The following is a 22081-nucleotide window of genomic DNA, read 5'->3' on the forward strand; positions in this document are numbered from 1 at the left end:
TTTTGTTGCCACACATTCTAGTATTTTCTAATTTCTATCATAATTTCCTCTTCGGGCCACAGGTTATTTAGAAGAGGATATCTTAATTTTCCACATATGGGCTTTTTCTAGTTATCCTTTTGTTACTGATTTCTAACTTAATTGCATTATGGTCATAAACTGTGATCTGTATGATTTCAAACTTTTGAAAATTGTTGATATTTGCTTTATAACTCAGCATGTGATCAATTTTCAAAAATGTTCCATGTTGGTTGAAAAGAATGTGAATCCTGTAGTTGTTAGATACAGTGTTATCAATGCTTATTCAATCAGAGCCAGCTTATTAATTGTGTTGTTATAATCTTCTATCTCCTTACTGATTTTGTCAGCTTGATCTAATTACTTACAAGTTTACAGAACTCTTAAATTTTCCTGGAGAACTGAACCTTTTATCCTTATGAAATGGTTGTCTTTAGAGTTTTCTGTCTTAAGGACTGTTTTGTCTGATACTAATATAGCAAGACCAACTTTCTTGTGGTTAGTGTCTGCATGATATAATTTTATCACACTCCTAGTCTCAATTTTTCTGAATCCTTATGTTTTAAACATGACAGATAAACAGAATATAGTGGAACTCTTTCAAACAGAACATATATGTATGTATACACGCACGCACACACACACACACGCACACACACCATCTGTAAATCTTTGCCTAATATGTTGGGCATTGAGTCTATTTTTGCTTATTTTAACTCCTGAAATATTTAAATTTATTTCTACCATCTTATTTTCTGCTTTTTAATGTGACTTGAGCCTTCAATATTTCTTTTTTCTCTGTTTTCATGCACTTTTGTATTGAATATTTTTCTCTTTCCCCTTTTTTTCCTTTTTAATTAAGAAGTTATACACCCTTTTGGTAGTTATTCTGGAAATTTTAACTTGGATGCTTAATATCGTTACCATTCTCCCAAACAATAAAAAGGACAGAATACTTGAACTTTGATCATTCCACTCCCAATTTACCTGCTATTCATGGCTGTGTATTTTATTTCTAGCTAGCTTTTGAAAATCTCTTAAGAGATTATTATTATTGTTGTTCTTTTTAGCCCATATTTATTTACAATTAAACACGTATTTAGCACTTTCCTTGCTCCTCACTCCTTTATTCATCTCTGACCTTCCATCTGTGTTCACTTTCTTCAGGAAGAAAATGAGAGCAGCCTTTAGAATTACCTTTTGAGGGTCTAATTGGTGGCAAGCTCTCAGTTTTTGTTTGCTTGTTTGAAGACGTATGATCTTTTCCATTGTCCTTGAAAGATAATATACAAATTTAGGTTGACAGTTTTCTTTTAGTACACTGGCTTCCGTGGTTGTTAGGTTTAATTGTTGCCCTGTTGAAAGTAATCTGTCTTTACTTTCTTTGGCTGCTTTTACATTTTTTCTCTTTGTTTATGGTATTCTGCATTTCTACTGGAATGTGCCTAAGTGTAAATTTCCTTTTATTTACACTTATTGGGATTGTTGGGCTTTTTGAATCTGTGGTTTGTCATTTCTTGGAAATTCTCAGTCCTTATTCTTTCAATTATTGCTTTCACTCATTCCTTCCTCTACTGTCTGCCTGGAATTCTGATTAGATAATTGTTATATTTCTTACAATATCTCCATGACTTATAACCACTCTTTTATGTTTCCATTTCTTTGGGCTAAATTATGTAAAATTTTTCAGATCTATATTTCTTAATCCATTCTCTAGCTGTGGTTATTCTGGTATTAAATCCATCCATTGTGTTTTTAATTTCAGATATTACATTTTAAAGTTCTAGTAGTTCTTTTGAGTCTTTTTCAAATCTGCTGGGTCATGTTTTATGTATATTTTCAATCCCTTCTCTCATTTCTTTAAATACATGTAAAATACTCATTTTATAGGCTGTGCCTGGTAATTCCAATGGCTAATGCTTTGTAGTCCGATTCTGTTGTTTGTTGTTTCTGCTGGCCCTTGTTCGTGGTTTATTATTTCCCTTTGTATTTTGTGATTTTTGACCATAAGCTCATATTTCTTTAGAACTTATTGATGGGAATTCTTTAAGGCCTGTGTTGAAGATGGGTACCCCCAGAACAGATTTGTATTTGTTACTGCTAGGTGTCTTGGAACTAAACATTGAGGTTTACTTTAAACTTAATTCTTGACTTGAGTTTTTTGGACTCCCAGGTATAGTGTGGATTTGGGCTGCAAGCCTGTGTGTTGTCTGTGTTACAAATCCTCAAGGAATTTTTTGTTTTTTCTCTCCCTCCATTTAGAGTCATCCTCAAGGCAGCAATTTTCCTTGCAATTTTCTGGGGGTGGAGAAAATGCGGTAGATTTATATGTAGTTCATCCTTTCACAAAATGGGTAGTCTTTTGGGCATCCAGGTTTAAGAAGTGGTGGATGGGTCTATACTTAGACTTCTAACTTTGTGCACACCTTAACCAATGCATTCACTCATCTGGCAAAAGCCCTCAAGGCAAAAGACTCTCTAGGTTTTTGTTTATTTCTCGGGTTCCCACTTGCATTTCTTTTTTTTTTTTTTTTTTTTTTGCGGTACGCGGGCCTCTCACTGTTGTGGCCTCTCCCGTTGCGGAGCACAGGCTCCGGACGCGCAGGCCCAGCGGCCATGGCCCACGGGCCCAGCCGCTCCGCGGCATGTGGGATCCTCCCAGACCAGGAGGACACGAACCCGTGTCCCCTGCATCGGCAGGTGGACTCTCAACCACTGCACTACCAGGGAAGTCCAGAACTTGGGTCTTTATCCTAAGAGTAAAGGAGAGCCACTGAAGAGTTTTAAGCATGTGAGTGACATAATCTAATGAATGTTTTAAAAGATTATTCTGGTTGCAGCAAGGGTAACATATGTAAATATGGCAAAAATATCAATTAGGAGGTTGCTGCAAAAAGCCAAGTGAGAGCTTACAAATAGCTAAGCTACAGCAGGGCAGTGTGCGTGAGCACAATCAGATGGATCTGGAAAATATACAGGACATTATGAAGAAGAAAGTCAAAGATGCTGCTCGGGTGACTGGTTTGAGCTGCTGAGAGGCTGATGGAGCCAGTCCCTAAGAAAGAGAGACCGAAAGAGGGTCAGCCATCGGGGGGTGAGTTTAGTTTTAGAATGTTGTGGAGCAAGGCTTTTTGTGCCCTGCTTTCTACCCCATTGGCTCATCTCTGATTTCCATGCAGCTGTGGGGAACAAGTCCCTGTACTCTGAGTTTCCTACTTATGCTTTTCTGCCACACAGCTTTCTCCAGAGCTGGGGAAATTCATTCAACCTGGCAAAGATGCAGCCTGGAAGTGCCTCAAGTTACCATTTCCTGGGGGCAGTCTGCATCTAATGGGTGCTGGGAGCTGATGGACGATATCCCAGGCTCCCTCATTCAGAGAGAGAATTCTGAGTCTCATAGACAGTGATGGTCAGTCTATGCCCATAATGATTACAGCTCAGCAATGTATCCTTTATGGACTTTTCCTCCTTCTCTGTTTTACTATTCTTGCTCCCTCACTCCTGCTTCCTGGAACTGTCTTTCCAAATAAACTTCATGCATCTAAGCCCTTGTCCTAGGCTCTGTTTGAGGGAGGGAGGTCCAAACTGAGATAAATTTCTGGAGGACTTCAAAGTGAAGACTTACTTCAGACCTTCAGAAGAAGAAATTTGGGGTAGAAGCATAAAGTTGTGCTTTCTTTCCAGTAAAGGCTGAAAACAAAGAAGTAGATTAAATCATCCAGTGAGAAAAGAAAGGAGCTTATGAGGGAAACCTGAGGGACAGTAACATTTTAGGCACTGGCAGAAGAAAGAGACAGGAGACTGACAAAGAGATGACCAGAGAGGCAGGAAAAGAACCAAGAGAGTTAGCAGACATGGAGGCCCAGGGAAAAGGAAACTTCAAGAAAGAGGGAGTGATTGGTAGTGTTAAATGCTATTGAGAAGTCAACAAAAGTATAGATAAGTAGCCATTAGATTTAGCAAATAGAGTTCATTTGTGACTTGGTGAGAAAACAACTCTAAAAGCATGATGAGGCTGAAGCTAGGAAACAAAGAATTGAGTGTTTTGGGGAGAAGTGAGAATATGAACAGAGTAAATATAGGAAACTCTTTTAGGAAGTTTGGTTTTAAGGGGAGGAGAAAGATGAGAAGATATCTGGTTGAATGAAGTAGGGGTGTGTGTGTGTGTGTGTGTGTGTGTGTGTGTGTGTTAAGATGGGAGATACTTGGGCCTGTTTAGTTCATAAGAAGATTGGCACAGAAAAAACGTTGAAGGTAGGGGAGAGTGAGGAACAACAAAGATAATGAGTTTCTAAAAAGAAAGAAAAGGATGAATTCCAGGTAGGTAGTTCAATTCATTCTGAGGGAGGGACTTGTCTTCCACTGAAATAACAACATGGTTCCCTGCCTGTTTCAAAGATGATACAGGTGGATAATTCCAAAACATGGCTGCATATTTCTTTTGCACTAAATTGTCTTTATCTGATAAATTTTAGTTGAATTTAACCATTGATAGTACTTGATAAAAAATATATATGTCCATCAACTAGTTTACTTGATGTTACCATATTAAGATTGTAATCCCTCAGATGTTACATGGGTATTTGCTTGACAGTGAGTGAAAAATATGTGTTCCTCAAGTAGCGGAGAGAAAGGGAAGCATCATTAAACCTTAGTCTAGTGATGTGGCATTATGTGACCTCATCTGCCTTTTTTAGGGGAAGCCAGCAAGTCATTTGCTGCTTTGTGGTCTGTTCCTCGTTTATAAACTGAGACTCATATAATTGGTATTTATGATTTGATTTATTCCTGGATATTGGTCGTAAACTGAGCTTCTGTAAGTTAAACATTTAATATCTGTGAAGATAGTGTTCCTGAAGATACATTTTAATACTCTAAAATACCAAAATCAATCATGGAAAGACGAATACATGATTTTACAATGATTTTCTAAGTTTGTCAAGAAAAAGTCAAAGTTTCAGATGCTCTTAGAGAATTCTTTTTTATCACCTGGTTGAGGCTTCTTAAAAATGCCTGTCCAAAGAAGTTCTAACTAAAGAAATTTTATTTTTCTGATAAATCTCCCTGAAGCAAGAAAATGCTTCAGTGCTCTAAAGACCTTCAAACTGTGATGAAAATTAGGGCCATCTGTCTAAAAACTATCATTGCAGATTCAGTGGTGAAATTTCTTTGAATGTTAAAGTTTTCCTTATTGCTATGTTCTCTTCCTTTTCTCCTTCTCCTGCACCTCCTCATCGTCTTCCCATCTCCATGCCTGATTTCAGCATCATTAAACACCCAGAGCACATAGTAGCTGTTATCTTTAGCAGGCTCTGTGGATAAATTATCTGATGCTATTCTACTGGTTCTTATGGCTTCTTCCCTGAATAGTTAGTGTTTTGCCAACTATCTTCTAAAAGTGATCCACCCAACTTTTGCTTGCAATAAAAACTTCTCCCTTTGATGTCTTGGGGTAGCTCTTTTTCAACATAAATGGACAACGCCTTTGCAAAAGCATTGTCTAATTCAGATGTTATGGATTTGCTTCATGTACACCTGCATCCATCAAATCAAAAGTTGTTCTTTACTTCTGGCACCACTTCACATAAACGCAGCTTCATTTCTCCTGTCACTTATGAGGAGAGTCATAGGCAGTCACATCATGAGATTTGACCAATACTGGGAGAGTCATATTTACAATAATAAAGGTCATAACAGCAGGGGTCTAAAGTGAAGCAATTGTGAGTCAGGAACCATCTGTACTCTTCTATCAGTGTTTATTGTGAGGATTAAGAGCATAAAGTGCTTCAAAAACTGCAAAACCTTATACAAGTGGGAGGAATTATTGTAATCCAAACCTGTATAATATATACAAAACCACACAAACCAAACAGCACTAAGGCGTTGCTCATACAGGTCTGTGTAGCTAGAATTTGAAGCATTTCTTTTCCCTAAAAATCACAGGCTTCTTCTTGCTGAGTTTCAGAAGAATTTTGGTCACCATAGAAAAGTAACACCCAGTGAACAATCCACCCGTGACTAGGAAAGGAGCCATTCTTTCTCCAGCCTCCTCCCTGGTCCCTTCCATCCCTGTACATCACCCCTGGTCTTTCTCCCTGGCCTTTGGCAGAGCCCACTGTCTGCCACTCGGGAATGACATCTCTCACCTTGGAGTTTTCAGGCTTGAAAAATTCTTACAGACAAATGAAAGCACAAAACACCACTGTACCATTCAGATCTGAAACAGTTTTCCACCTCAGTGACAGACTGTTAAAAAAGTTTGCCCCTCCCCAAGCTTTTAAAGGATCAGCGTTTCTTTTATTTAAGGACAAAAGGAAGAAAGAAAAACCCAGCTAACTTGTTATAAACAAAGCAATTTGAAATTCTAGTCACATTCTAGAAAAATGTCAGAAGATCGGTTTTCCACAGAACCCCCCCCCCCCAATTAATGCCTCGTGTGACTTTCGGGAAGGCTTCAGGCAGTAGAATGCGTGAGAAATTCACTCTGGGTTTTGCTGTCCCACATACTCCTGTAGTGCTGAAGTACCCTATTGGCTCTGAGAAACGAAGCCTCAAAGCAATTGCCCAGCCATTTCCCCCTTAAATTTCTAAAAATTAACGCAACATGGGGGTGTTGGTTACATTCATATGTATTAATTCAATAATGTTGATTAAGTCCCAACCACACCCACACATGTTGTCCCTTTCTCTTAGCTACCCACAATTTGCTTCTAGTGTTTCTTACATCCCTAGAACAACAGCTAGAATAACAACCACAGGAATTTTCGCTAGAATAAACATGATCAGTAGCCCTTGTAATTCTCCATGAAAGCTAAAAAAAGGAAAAATAGAAAAGAGTTACATGAAATATGTCTCCCTTGAGTCTACCAGTATTCATTTCCATGCTTATTTCCAATGTTAGTTACTTGAAAGATAGTTTATAGATCTTTTAAGTCTCCTTCAAAGATTAAGCTGGGAGAAATGGACCTTTGGACCTGACCTTGGTATGATTCTTCATAGTTTACAGAACACCTCTGTGTTCATGATTTCTTTTCATCTGCACAACAATGGTTGGGTAGGTATTACTGTAGATAGAGAAACTGAATCTCAGAGAATTCAACTGTTACAGCTAGGATGCTCAAAACCAGACCATCTGACACTCTCCACCGCTCCATGTTTCCTTAGGTAGATGAATACAAAGATAACAAGACATAGGAAATGATAGTATGAGAAATCTGCAACTATAAAGAATACAGAAAAAATTTTAAACTGAGAGGATCAGAAAACAACACATTAAAAAGACAATCCTGATTTTTTTTGTATATACACATGCAAACACACACATATCACTGTTTACAATTTTTTAAAATGATAATCTATTTTTCTTCTAACAAGACTGATGGTGTTAATAAATTGGAAAAATAAGCAAAAACCATTTTAACTAACATGTGTTTCTATTGATTTATTTGTGGTGGTAACACTGGGGCTGCTCATAGGCTATCTTCTCCCACATAATAATTATTATTTACTGATGGCAAAGCTCTGTGGATGCGACTAAAGTGTCAGTGACATAAAGAAAAGCCTGTTTAAATGATCTGCAAAGCAGGGCCACAGCTGTAACTTTGCCCTGGCAGAGCCTGTCAAGTAAATAGCATGATCTTTTCAAACACAGCCGTATTATTTTCTTCTCGGCATTTGTAATTTGTTAAAACTCTCATTGTGCATGCCTTTCTTCCTATTAACAATGGCAAATGGCCAATCTCTGTATTTATCTCTTGCACACACATTATTTCTATATATATTTGATCTGGTTTCTATATTTTAAGAAGTTATATATAGATATTGAAGAATGTACCTAGCTGCAAATTTTAAACAGCATTCTGTGAGTGGTATGATATAACCTATAACTCCACGATATAACACTCAAAAATGCTGAATAAAACAATTTTGTTTTAGGTGCTATCAAAGTAGCCCAAGATCAATTGCTGGATCTACTTAGAAGAAAAAAAAAACACACACACAAAACACACAAAACACCATGACACTTCAAAACTGCTGATATTTGGTTTTGCAAGACATACTACATTTGATATTTATAGGCTTAGTCTTATTGCCAGAGCCCAAGAGCATCTGTCTGGGATCCCAGCCATTGTCTACCAACTTACTTGTACCTTGGTAGATATATGAATATCCAACAGCTTTCTAATTTAGAAATGATGGGTGGATTTTCAGTGACTTTGATTTTATTCATAACTTAAAGATTAGATACTAAAACAGGAGCCACCTAACATCACTGCCAACAAAATTAATCTTTAATATAAATCCCTTAAGGCATGACTTTCCCCTCTGCACAATTATACAATCTCAGGATTTGATGAAATCTTGAAGGTTATGGAAGCCAACCACTCTTTGCAAACAATGTACATTGATTCAGAGGTGAGGCTCTGGAAACAAACTGCCTGGGCAGTTCATACTTACCTTCTATGTGATACCAGGCAGGACTTTAGATTCTCTCTGCTTCTGTTGCATTTGTTAAATGGGAATACGATAGAACATCCCTCACTGGGTTGCCATGATTAAATGAGATAGTGCATGGCTCGGTACATGCACACATTGGATGCTCAAGAAATGTGAGCTTTTTCATTCTTACAGCATTCCTGCCACATGGTCACTCAGCCTTTGGTTGAAAACCTCTAGTGACAAAGTACTTTTCACCTCCTAAGGCATCCTTCTAAGAATTTTGAATCACTAACTCTTAAAAGTTCTGCCAGAGCTTAAGTCTCTCTTCCCCTTGCCCCTTAATGATCCTGACTACACTTCCTTGGGCCTTTCAGGAAAAAAAAAAAAATCACTGTTACACATAACAATTTTTTTCTTTAAGTAGCTTAAAACAAGATAATTTGGCTCTTTTTTTTCCCTCCTGTGAGTCTTTTCCCCGTGTAAAATATTTTCAAATATTTTCCTCATATGCCATGTTTTCAAAGTCCCCTCCTTGTCACCACCATGATTATTTCCCTACAAATCTCTTTTGGTTTATGTCCACACAGTAGTCTTAAAATGTGATACATACAGCTAATGAAATAGTCCAGGTGAGGACTAAGAAGTTAAAAGCATATGAAATTCTGATTCTAAATAATGACAATTTTGTTTCTCCTTTTCCAATCCTTACACCTTTTGTTTCTTTCTTTCTTCTTCTCCTTTTTTCTTTTTCTTGCCTGGTTTAGTGTAAATAAAATGTGGGGAGTGGAAGAGGCAGTAGTAGGTATCGCTGTCTCCTTGATTTTAAAAGGAAGCCTCACTATGTCAAGCAAATTTTGTCAGAACATGTACTAATGTTTTGGAAATTGAGGTGCGGTTAAAAGAAGCATGGAGAGGGCTTCCCTGGTGGCGCAGTGGTTGGGAGTCCGCCTGCCGATACAGGAGACACGGGTTCGAAGATCCCACATGCTGCGGAGCGGCTGGGCCGGTGAGCCATGGCCGCTGGGCCTGTGCGTCCGGAGCCTGTGCTCCGCAATGGGAGAGGCCACAACAGTGAGAGGCCCGCGTACCCCACCCCCCAAAAAAAAGAAGCATGGAGGTTTCTGAGTTTTAATAGAGGTTAATGCCTGTGATGTCTGTATCTGACAGTCTGAAAGAAAAACAAACTATTGAAGCTGTACTTTTTTACCTTGTTTTCTGTGAAAACTGTTTGCCTTACCTTGAGGATGAGGAAGTGTTTTTGATTACACAGATTCCCCGACAACTGTTAAAATATTAGCCAATAAAATAATCTCAACCACATTTAAATCAAACATACTCTGAAGTTTTGGCAGTGTTACAGAACTATAGCTTTCCTGATTCTGGACCTTAAGCTTTTACTAATGAAGTCCAAGATCCCAAGAGATTTTTGGCAGCCAAAGCACACTGATGCTGGCAACCTCAAAGCTCCCCCAACCAGAGGTTATGTAATTGGTATTCTGAACCCAAGAGCTGGTCTTCACTCTATTCATATTAAATATTATATGATAGAAGATATAGGTAAACAGTTATATAATATAAGGATCTCTTTCTGAGTAGGATATGAAAGGCAAGAACAATTAAAAACAATTAAACGGGAACTTCCCTGGTGGTGCAGTGGTTAAGAATCCACCTGCCAGTGCAGGGGATATGGGTTCAATCCCTGGTCCAGGAAGATCCCACGTGTCGCAGAGCAACTAAGCCCATGTGCCACAACTACTGAAGCACGCGCGCCCTAAAGCCCGCGCACTGCAACTACTGAGCCCATGCGCCACAACTACTGAAGCCTGCGTACTCTAGGGCCCACGTACCACAACGACTGAGCCTGCGTGCTGCAACTACTGAAGCCTGTGCACCTAGAGCCCATGCTCCAGAACAAGAGAAGCCACCGCAATGAGAAGCCCGCGCACCGCAACGAAGAGTGGCCCCCACTCGCCTCAAGTAGAGAAAAGCCTGCGCACAGCAACAAAGACTCAACGCAGCCAAAAATAAAAAAATTAAAAATCAAAAAAATTAAATGATTATAGATTTAACTTCTTAAAGGTGAAAATCTTTTTGTCAGAAAAATAAACTTCATAAGCAAAAGAAAAATGACAAACTTGGAAGAAATATTTGCAATATGTATTTCAAGAAAGGATTAATGTGCATAATATATAAAAGCCCTTAAGAAACGTTAAGATATACACTCTAGTTAAAAAATGAATGAAAGACATGAACATAGATGCTCCAAAACAAGAAATGCAAATAGTCAATATATGCATGAAACAATGTTCAGCTTCACTAGTATTCAAAGAAATGCAAAATAAAGCAAGACTCTAATTTGTGCTTATAAAATGGCAGGAATTTTGAAAATCATAATATTCAATGGTGAAGCAACAGAGAAACAAGCCAAGATTCTCATACATTGCTAGGAGTTTATCAGAAAGAAATAACTGTAACATTTTTCTAAAAATAATGCCATAGGAATATTCATGGTAATCTTAAAGACAAAAAGGGGGCAACATACTCTAATTGCATAAATAACAGTACAGTCGTGCAATTGAGAAAATATTATTTAATGATTTGAAAACCGTTTGATTTTGAAACAAAAGAAAAAAGTTTAGAAAACAGTATTACAGCATGTTTTGAGAGGAGATTGATTAAATAAATTATGTTATATTAAAATAATATTGAAAAATAATAATGATTTGGAAATGTTTATGATTTCAAAGTGTTAAAATGTTTAGAAAATCGTATTAAATTGTTATCCTAATTATATTTTTCACAAAAAAATAGACTGTAAAAAAAGAATAATTTTCTCAGTATTTGGCAATTGACATTTATTATTATTATTTTTTTGGAGCAGAGAAAGGTTTATTGCAAGGCGATGCAAGGAGACGAGGTGGCTCATGCCCTAAAAAGCCTCAAGCTCCCAAGTATTATTTTTGAAATAAAAAAAATTTAATATTATCTTTTTGGACTTAGCCATTGTTCCAGCTTGAAGGATCCTGCTAAACAATGTGTTTTTCCTCAGTAAATTTGATAAGCATGTCCTCAGCAAAAGGGGTGATAAAAATGTTGACTAGAACAAGGTCAAGGGAAGAACTTTATAGTAAAAACAAAAGCAAAAGCAAAAATAAAAACTAGATCAAAAAACAACCTCCCTCCAGACTGAAGCAATTTTTTAATTAGTGTCCTTTGGGTATGACCACTTAATAAGTTTCTAATTCACTGATTTACACTCAACATTTAGTGAAAATTTCTCAATCTTGTCTTAAGACAAGGTATTACATATCTTAATGAAGTACTTTGCTGAAGCTCAGATACACATTCAGCCGCATTTCCCTAGTACATTAGTCCCTTGATTGCAATGAAGACAGACTCATTTAGGTCACCTTAAGAAATTAGGGTTTTTAAATGTAAAATGGATGGCTAGTGGGAAGCTGCTGCATAGCACAGGTAGATCAGCTCAATGCTTTGTGACAACCTAGAGGGGTGGGATAGGGAGGGTGGGAGGGAGGCTCAAGAGGGAGGGGATATGGGGATATATGTATACATATAGCTGATTCACTTTGTTGTACAGCAGAAACTAACACAACACTGTAAAGCAATTATACTCCAATAAAGGTGTAAAAAAAATAAAAATAAAAAATGAGTAATCCAAAAAAAAGAGAAATAAAGAAATTAGCGTTTTTGTAAGATTACACATCCAGTACCTAAAACTAAATAAATCCCAAGAATCAAGGCAGTTCTGGAGTAAACATGCTCTTTCTATTCTCTCTTTTATGACCTACATGGTGCCTCCCTCAAGTACTGGCTTCTGTTTCAAGATCTGCTTTGCTCTTCTTTTGAAATTGACTAACCAGTTTCTTCTACATTGTCCCACTACAAGTCATGGAGAGAGCTAATCTGATTAGCTACCACTGTGCAAAGAGTAGCCCAACTCTGCTTCCCCGAGCAGGAGGCTATGGGTAAGTCATTTTCATCTAGAAGTTAAACACTGTTATGGTAGGCACTGTGACTGATGTGCCTGATACTACTAATTTGCTAATTCTGACAAAGAAGAAAATGAGGTTAGAATGACATGGTATGCTCATAATAAACATACTCTGTCTAATAATCACAAATTTTCCTTATATATATATTCATAGACCAAAGCATGGGGAGAAAAAAAAAAAGAGAAAATGGGAAGAAGCAATATTTGAATAAATAACACCCAATAATTTTTTAAAATTCCAAAATATATCAGCCACAAGAAGAGCTATAAACCTTGAGATGTGAATTTTTAAAAATTAGAAATTCATATCTAAACACATCATAGTCAAACACTGAAAATCAAAGACAAAGTAAAATCTTCAAAGTAGCCAGAGAAAAAGGTACAATATCTACAAAAGAACAAGAATAAGACTAATGGTTGCCTTATCATCAGAAATAATGGAAAAAGTGGCAATGGTATGTCTGTCATCTTTAAAGATTCTGCCAACCTACAATTCTACACCCAGTGAAATATCCTTCAAAAATGAAAGCAAAATAAAGACATTCCAGACCAACAAAATCTGAGAGGATTTATTGCTAGAAAACTGATACTGAAAGAAAGAGGGAATATAATCCCAGAGAGAAGCATAGAAGTGCAAGAAGGAATAAAGAGCAATAGAGTAAAAGCCTGGGTAAATCTAAATGAATATTAACATAAAACAATAATAATAACATATTGTGGGGTTTCAATTGTATGTAGAATTAAAATATGTAACAACATTAAGGCAAAAGGCAGGATAGGGGCAAGTAGAGTGTTCTAAAGTCCTTACATTGTCTGGGAGGTGGTAAAGTATTCATTTGTATTAGATTCAAGGCTGCATTTTTCTCTAGGGTAACCACAAAAGAAGTAATAAAGAATGCATACCTAACAAGCTAGTAGAGGGAGCTATAACACAATTTAAAATAAATCCAAAGAAAGCAAGAAAGGAGATAAAAGGGAACACAGAAAAAGTGAGAGAAATAGAAAATTATGTGGTAAAGCAAAAGCATTTCCAGAGTTACAAAAGACATTTCATAATGATAGAAAGATCAACTCACCAGGAAGGCATGACAATTCTAAATTTCTAAGTTCCTAATAACATAGTTTCAAAATATCATAAAGAATATTAACAGAACTAAAAGGAGAAATGGACAAATTCGCAATCAGAATGAAGGTTTTTAACATACCTTCCTCAGTGACTGATAGAGCAAACAGACAAAAAAATCAAAATATAGAAGATTTAACTAACATTTAACAAACATGACCTAACTGACTTAAATAGAACACTTTCATTAGTCAGGGTTCTCTAGAGAAACAGAACTAATAGAAAGAAAGGTAGATGATAGATAGATAGATAGATAGATAGAGTTTACCCTTGAACAATGCAGGCTTGAAGTTCATGGGTCCACTTACATGTGGATTTTTTTCAGTGGTAAATATTACAGTGTCACACCATCCGAGGTTTGTTAAATCTGAGGATGCGGAATGAGGGATTCTGAGGAACCGCATACAAGAAAGGCGAACTGTAAGTTATATGTGGATTTTTGACTTTGTGGGGAGTCTGTACCCCTAACCCCCGTGTTGTTCAACTTGTGTGCGTGTATACACCTATATATGTATGTATGTTTGTATTTTTTTTTAATAGGAATTGGCTCACTAAGAGTTATGGAGGTAGAGAAGTCCCACAATCTGCTATCTGTAAGCTGCAGAATCAGGAGAGCCAGTGGTACAATTCAGTCTCAGCCTGAAGGCTTGAAAACCAGGAGCTCTGATGTCTGAGGACAAAAAGATGGATGTTCCAGCCCAAGAACAGAGAGAGTGAATTCACCCTTCCTTCCCCTTTTTGTTCCATTCAGGCCCCAGTGGATCGGTGAGGGGGGTTTCTGCTCTCAGCCTACTGAATCAAATGCTAATCTCTTCCAGGAACACCCTCACAGACATACCTAGAATTAATGTGTTACCAGCTATCTGGGTATCACCTAAGTGATGTGCAGTCAGGCTGACACATAAACTAACCATCCAAACATTGCATCCAACAACTGAAGGAAACATTGTCTTGTCAAGTGTACCTAGACATTTATTAAAATTGACCATATGCTGGGCAATAGAGCAAGTCTCAACAAATATTAAAGGATTAGAATAATACTAAACTCTTTGACTACGATGGAATAAAGCCAGAAATCAATTACAAAAAGGTAACTAGAAGTTCCCTAGTGTTTGGAAATAAAAACAATATACTTCTAAATATCCAATGGGTCAAAGAAGAGATCTCAATGGAAATTAGAACATATTTTCAACAAAATGGTAAGAAAAATACTACATATCAAAATTTGTAGTTTAGTAAAAGCCAAACTTAAGGGAAATTTTATAACTTCTAATGTACCTATTAAAAATAAGAGAACCTGAAAACCAATGATCTACATATCTATCTAAAAAATCATATTCAAAGAAAGTGAAAGCCACAGAAAGTAGAAGGAAATGATAAAGATTAGAAAAGAAATTAAGAAACAGAAGACAAATATGGAGAAAACCAAATGCCAAATATTGGTTCTTTGAAAAGACTAAACAGTTGCAAACCCCCTGTCAACACTGATCAAGAAAAAACAAAGAAGGTACAAATAACCAATACCAAGAAGAAAAGGAGAGATATCAGTATAGATCCTGTCAGCATTAAGAATATACAGCTCACACCTGTCAGAATAGCTATTATCAAACAGACAAGAAATAACAGGTGTTGGTAAGGATGTGGAGAAAAGGAAACACTTGGGCACTGCTGGTGGGAATGTAAATTGGTGCAGCCACTATGGAAACCAGTATGGAGGTTCCTCAAAAAATTAAAAATAGAGCTATCATCTGATCCAGCAATTCCACTTCTATGTATTTATCCAAGAAAATAAAAACACTATTCAAAAAGATATATGCATCCCCATGTTTATTGCAGCATTATTTACAATAGCCAAGGTGTGAAAACAACCTAAGTGTCCACTGATGGATGAATGAATAAGAAGATGTGATATATACACACAATGGAATATTACTCAGACATAAAAAAAGAATGAAATCTTGCCATTTGTGAAAACAGGGATGGACCTTGACAGCATTATGCTAAGTGAAATAAGTCAGAGAGAAAAAGATAAAAACAAGCTTATGGATATAAAGAACAGATTGGTGGTTACCTGAGGCAAGGGGGTAGGGGGGGAAGGGTGAAAAGGGGGAAGGGAATCAAAAGGTACAAATTTTCAGTTATAAAATGAATAAGTCATGGGGATATAATGTACAGCATGGTGACTATAGTTAATGATACTGTATTGGATATTTGAAAGCTGCTAAAAGAGTAAATCTTAAAAGTTCTCATCACAAGAAAAAAATTTTGTAACTATGTGTGGTGATGGATGTTAACTGGACTTATTGTGGCGATCATTTTGCAATATACACCAATATTAAATCATTATGTTACATACCTGAAACTAATATAATGTTGCATGTCAATTACAACTCAATTTTTATAAAGGATATAATAATAAGAGGAAATTATAAACAACTGCATGCCAATGAAATGGACAGATTGCTAGATATATACAACTTAACAGAGTGGACAAAAAGGAAATAGCAAATATAAGTAGTTCTATCTATTAAAAAATTAAATTCATCGTGGGAAAGGGATGGAGTGGGAATTTGGGGTTAGCAGATACAAACTATTATATTATAGAATGTATAAACAACAAGGACCTGCTGTATAGCACAGGGAATTATATTCAATATCCTATGATGAACCATAATGGAAAAGAATACAAAGAATGTATATATGTGTATGTATATGTATGTATATAGGTATATACATATATATACATCCTTTGTATTCTTTTCCATTACATACACATATATACATATATATAACTTTTTTTTTTTTTTTTTGCGGTACGCGGGCCTCTCACTGTTGTGGCGTCTCCCGTTGCGGAGCACAGGCTCCGGACGCGCAGGCTCAGCGGCCATGGCTCACGGGCCCAGCCGCTCCGCAGCGTGTGGGATCTTCCGACCGGGGCACGAACCCGTGTCCCTTGCGTTGGCAGGCGGACTCTCAACCACTGCGCCACCAGGGAAGCCCCATATATATAACTTAATCACTTTGCGGTACAGTAGAAATTAACACCTTGTAAATCAACTATATTTCAATTAAAAATTTATTTCTTTATCTTTTAATTTTTTTTAATAAATTTTTTTATTTATTTGTTTTTATTTTTGGCTGTGTTGGGTCTTCGTTGCTGTGTGCAGGCTTTCTCTAGTTGAGGCAAGCGGGGCTACTCTTCATTGCGGTACGCAGGCTTCTCATTGTCATGGCTTCTCTTGTTGCAGAGCACGGGCTCTAGAGCACAGGCTCAGTAGCTGTGGCACACGGGCTTAGTTGCTCCGTGGCATGTGGGATCTTCCCGGGCCAGGAATCGAACCCATGTCCCCTGCATTAGCTGGCGGATTCTTAACCACTGTGCAACCAGGGAAGCCCCCCAAAATTTTTTAAATTAAATTTATAATTTTAAACCTTCCCACAAAGAAAACTTTAGTCACAGATGGCTTCTTTGGTGAATTTTTCAAAACACAATAGGAAAAACATGAATATTACAGAAAATCTTCCAGAAAACAGAAAAAGAAGGAATATTTCCAACTATTGTATGAGGTCAGTATAACTGTAACACCAAAAGCTGGCAAGAATATCACAAGAAAGAAAAATTACAGGTTAATCTCTCTCAGGAACATAGATGTGAAAGTCCTAGATAAAATATTAGCAAGTAAGTCCAGGAGCACTCTTTGTAATAGCCCCAAACTGGGGGAAAAAAACCCAAAGTACATTACCATTTGGATGAATAAAATTCATGGTGTATTCAAACAGCAAAATATTACACAGCAATGAAAATGGACGATTTCCATTTACTTCTACACACAACAACGTGGATGAATCTCACAAATGTGATGCTGAATGAAAGAAGTAAACACAAAAGGTACATAATATAGGATTTCATTTATGTAAAAATAAAATCAGGCAAAATTAACTTACACATATAGAAATCAAGATAGCAGTGACTTGAGGAGGAGGAGGAGGAGGAGGTTAATGACTGAAAGGGGATACATGGGGGTGTTTCTGGCTGTTGGTAGCATTCTATTTCCTGATCTGGTGCCGGTTACACAGATGGGTACACTTAGTCAAAATTCATGGAGCTCTACACTTATGATGTGTATACTTTTTTGTACGCATGTTATACTTCAATTAAGAGAAAAGAATAGGGCTTCCCTGGTGGTGCAGTGGTTGAGAGTCCACCTGCCGATGAAGGGGACGCGGGTTTGTGCCCCCGTCCGGGAAGATTCCACATGCCGCAGAGCGGCTGGGCCCGTGAGCCATGGCCGCTGAGCCTGTGTGTCCGGAGCCTGTGCTCCGCAATGGGAGAGGCCACAACAGTGAGAGGCCCGCGTACCGAAAAAAAAAAAAAAGGAGAGAAAAGAATAAAACCACTTTAATTTACCTGGATTTATATCACTCTCACCAGTCTGTGTTGTTCAGAATCGATCATCCCACTCCCCTGTAAAAATTAGAACTCTATCTGACTTTGTAACTACTTCCTTGAGGACTCGCAATTCATTGGGTTATAAATATGAAATGGCTTTATTTTTCCAATAATCTCCCCCCAAAATTGTGCTCTGCCCCTGCCATTTTCTTGCTGGGTGTCAACTCTCTTCATCACACCTTGGCTCGATTCTATTTATCCACCTCTTCAAGTTATTAGGATCATCTCATTCTGGCAAGTAAGGTTCAATTCTGTTCATTTTCTACTAAGCTTCAAACTGAATTAAAACTATTTTTCCTCCCTTCCCTCCAGAGAAAGGCAGACAAGTCTGTTGCTAGTGGCTTGGAGTATGTGGCAGGGAGTGGGGGGGAGCGGGGGGCAGAGAGGGTTGAGGGCAGGAGCGCTCTGTTCTGTACATCCTTCCCTCTCCTTCTTTCCAGTGCTTCACTTCTAATGTCAGGGCAAGAGGAGAAATGAAGAAGTGGCTATCTTATGTGGCTCCCCAGTAGGAAGATGGTAATTCCCTCTCTTTTGGATGCTGCTGCTTCTCTAGTTAACCCTGTCAGATTTTCAACGCTCTCTAAACTGGAGAGAATCCAAGTTCTGGCTCCTTCATTGTTGAAGGTCCTTGGGGTGCCTCCCTGCTGCTCAATTCCTTGAGGCATATCTTGCATCTACTTGACCTCCTCCACACAGGGTCCAGTGAGCAGCCTCTCTTGGAGGGGGCAATGTGGGCGACTGTGGTGTCCCTTCCTTCATCTAGATCATCTCTCTACTGCCCCTTCTCCTTGTCCTAGAACACTTGAGCACTCTGCCAGTCCAGGAGAGATCAGAGGTGAGACAATCACCAGTCTCCAACCTAGGAGAGGGGGAAGGTTGGGCATCTCTAAACTTTATAAGCAATTCTCTTGAATGCTCTTCTCTAGACTTTAAGAGGAAGAAGTGCCTCCATCTCCTTTATTACAGTGAGAATGGGGTGAAGAGAGGGAATAGAGTAACCTTATGAATATTCTACTTCACAAAAAGCTAACCTTATCTCTACTCACCCTTTCCTTACACTTCAGGGAGTAGGGATGGGATGGGGTAGGGGATGTTTGGTGTTTGGGCTGTTTCCCTGTATTGACATTTCTTGGCCTAACTATAGGTGGGCTGGCCTAACCACAGGTGGTCCCTGAACTTAGAATATGTGAGCTCATCTCCTTACGTGCACAGCATTAGAACTCAGCCAGGGCCCAGGGAACATCCCTGTTGACATACTATTACACTTGTCTCCAACCACCTGGAAGTTCTGTTAATCTTCACAGCATGTGTTGGAAAAAAAAAAAAAAGAACAATTCTGTATTAGCTAAAAATATAATAGGAAAAGGAAAGGGATATAGGAAAAAATTGCAATGATTTTCTATTTTGCAAAGCAAATTTACCTTCAAGAAAATTTGGAGAGTTGTGTTATTTATCTATATAAATATAATAAATCATTTGAATTTTTTTGAACTCTTTTACCTATGTGTACACCCATCATTTTAATACTAAATTGTCCATTTATAAGATTTCTGCCCTTACAATTTTGATGTGATTGGGGATCAAAACTGAACTTGACTAAGCAACGTATAGTACATTATTGAAGACAAAGTATACTATTTGTTAAAAGCACAAAACCACAGTTTAAAACAAGCAAGAGATGGACTTCCACTGTGGTCCAGTGGTTAAGAATCCACCTGCCAATGCAGGGGACGTGGGCTCAATCACTGGTCTGGGAAGATCCCACATGCTGTGGGGCACTAAGCCCGCACGCCACGACTACTGAGCCTGTGCCCTAGAGCCCGCGAGCTGCAACTACTGAACCTGCACCCCACAACTACTGAGCCTGAGCTCTAGAGCCCGCAAACCTCAACTACTGAGCCTGTGCACAAATACTGAAGCCCACGCACTCTGGGGCCCACGTGCTGCAACTACTGAAGTCCGCATGCTTAGAGCCCATGTTCCACAACGAGAAGCCACCACAACGAGAAGCCACCGCAACGAGAAGCCCATGCACACCAATGAAGAGTAGTCCCTGCCTGCCGCAACTAGAGAAAGCCCGTGTGCAGCAATGAAGACCCAGAGCAGCCAAAAATAAATAAATAAATAAAACAAGAAAGGGGGGGTAAGATGTATCAATATTTAGTGGAGGGGAGGAACCAAGATGGAGGAGTAGAAGGACATGCTCTCACTCCCTCTTGTGAGAACACCAGAATCACAACTAGCTGCTGGACAGTCATCGACAGGAAGACACTGGAACTCACCAGAAAAGATACCCCATATCCAAAGACAAAGGAGAAGCCACAATGAGACGGTAGGAGGGGTGCAATCACAGTAAAATCAAGTCCCATAACTGCTGGGTGGGTGACTCACAGACTGGAGAACACTTATACCACAGAAGTTCACCCACTGGACTAAAGGTTCTGAGCCCCACGTCAGGCTTCCCAACCTGGGAGTCCAGCAACGGGAGGAGGAATTCCTAGAAAATCAGACTTTGAGGCCTAGTGGGATTTGATTGCAGGACTTCGACAGGACTGGGGGAAACAGAGACTCCACTCTTAGACAGCGCACACAAAGTAGTGGGCGCATTGGGACCCAGGGGGAGGAGCAGTGACCCCAGGGGAGACTGAACCAGACCTACCTGCTAGTGTTGGAGGGTCCCCTGCAGAGGCGGGGGGTGGCTGTGGCTCAATGTGGGGACAAGGACACTGGCAGCAGAAGTTCTAGGAAGTACTCCTTGGTGTGAGCCCTCCCAGAGTCTGTCATTAGCCTCACCAAAGAGCCCAGGTAGGCTCCAGTGTTGGGTTGCCTCAGGCCAAACAACCAACAGGGAGGGAACACAGCCCCACCCATCAGCGGTCAAGCCGATTAAAGTTTTACTGAGCTCTGCCCAGCAGAGCAATAGTCAGCTCTATCCACCACCAGTCCCTCCCATCAGGAAACTTACACAAGCCTCTTAGACGGCCTCATCCACCAGAGGGCAGACAGCAGAAGCAAGAATAACTACACTCCTGCAGCCTATGGATCAAAAACCACATTCACAGAAAGATAGACAAGATGAAAAGGCAGAGGGCTATGTACCAGATGAAGGAACAAGATAAAACCCCAGAAAAACAACTAAATGAAGTGGAGATATGCAACTTTCCAGAAAAAGAATTCAGAATAATGACAGTGAAGATGATCCAGGACCTCAGAAAAGAATGGAGGCAAAGATCGAGAAGAGGCAAGAAATGTTTTAAAAAGACCTAGAAGAATTAAAGAACAAACAATCAGAGATGAACAACACAGTAACTGAAGTGAAAAGTACACTAGAGGGAATCAATAGCAGAATAACTAAGGCAGAAGAACAGACAAGTGACCTGGAAGACAGAATGGTGGAATTCACTGCCACTGAATAGAATAAAGAGAAAAGAATGAAAATAAATGAAGACAGCCTAAGAGACCTCTGGGACAACATTAAATGCAACAACATTTGCATTATAGGGGTCCCAGAAGGAGAAGAGAGAGAGAAAGGGCCCAAGAAAATATTTGCAGAGATTATAGTCAAAAACTTCCCTAACATGGGAAAGGAAATAGCCACCCAAGTCCAGGAAGCGCAGAGAGTCCCATACAGGATAAACCCAAGGAGAAACATGCTGAGACACACAGTAATCAAATTGGAAAAAATTATAGACAAAGAAAAATTACTGAAAGCAGCAAGGGAAAAACGACAAATAACATACAAGGGAACCCCCATAAGGTTAACAGCTGATTTCTCAGCAGAAATTCTACAAGCCAGAAGGGAGTGGCATGATATACTTAAAGTGATGAAAGGGAAGAACGTACAACCAAGATTACTCCACCCAGCAAGGATCTCATTCAGCTTTGATGGAGAAATGAAAAGCTTTACAGAGAAGCAAAAGCTAAGAGAATTCAGCACCACCAAACCAACTCTACAACAAATGCTAAAGGAACTTCTCTAACTGGGAAACACAAGAGAAGAAAAGAACCTACAAAAACAAACCCAAAACAGTTAAGAAAA

General features: G+C 38.7%; 1 protein-coding gene across 1 annotated transcript in view; it reads right to left on the bottom strand.

Annotated features, from left to right (window-relative positions):
* The window catches only part of EHBP1 (EH domain binding protein 1), a 491557-nt gene extending 470777 nt beyond the window's left edge, over nucleotides 1–20780 (bottom strand). Inside the window, exon 1 of the mRNA XM_029231704.1 lies at nucleotides 20702–20780. The gene's annotated coding sequence lies outside the window, so the exon portion shown is untranslated. The remainder of the gene's footprint in view (nucleotides 1–20701) is intronic.
* Nucleotides 20781–22081: the final 1301 nt, after the last annotated feature.

Source organism: Monodon monoceros, unplaced genomic scaffold (genome assembly GCF_005190385.1).
Source record: "Monodon monoceros isolate NGI ecotype Baffin Bay Population unplaced genomic scaffold, NGI_Narwhal_1 Super_Scaffold_19, whole genome shotgun sequence".
In the NCBI taxonomy this organism is placed as follows: Eukaryota; Metazoa; Chordata; class Mammalia; order Artiodactyla; family Monodontidae; genus Monodon; species Monodon monoceros.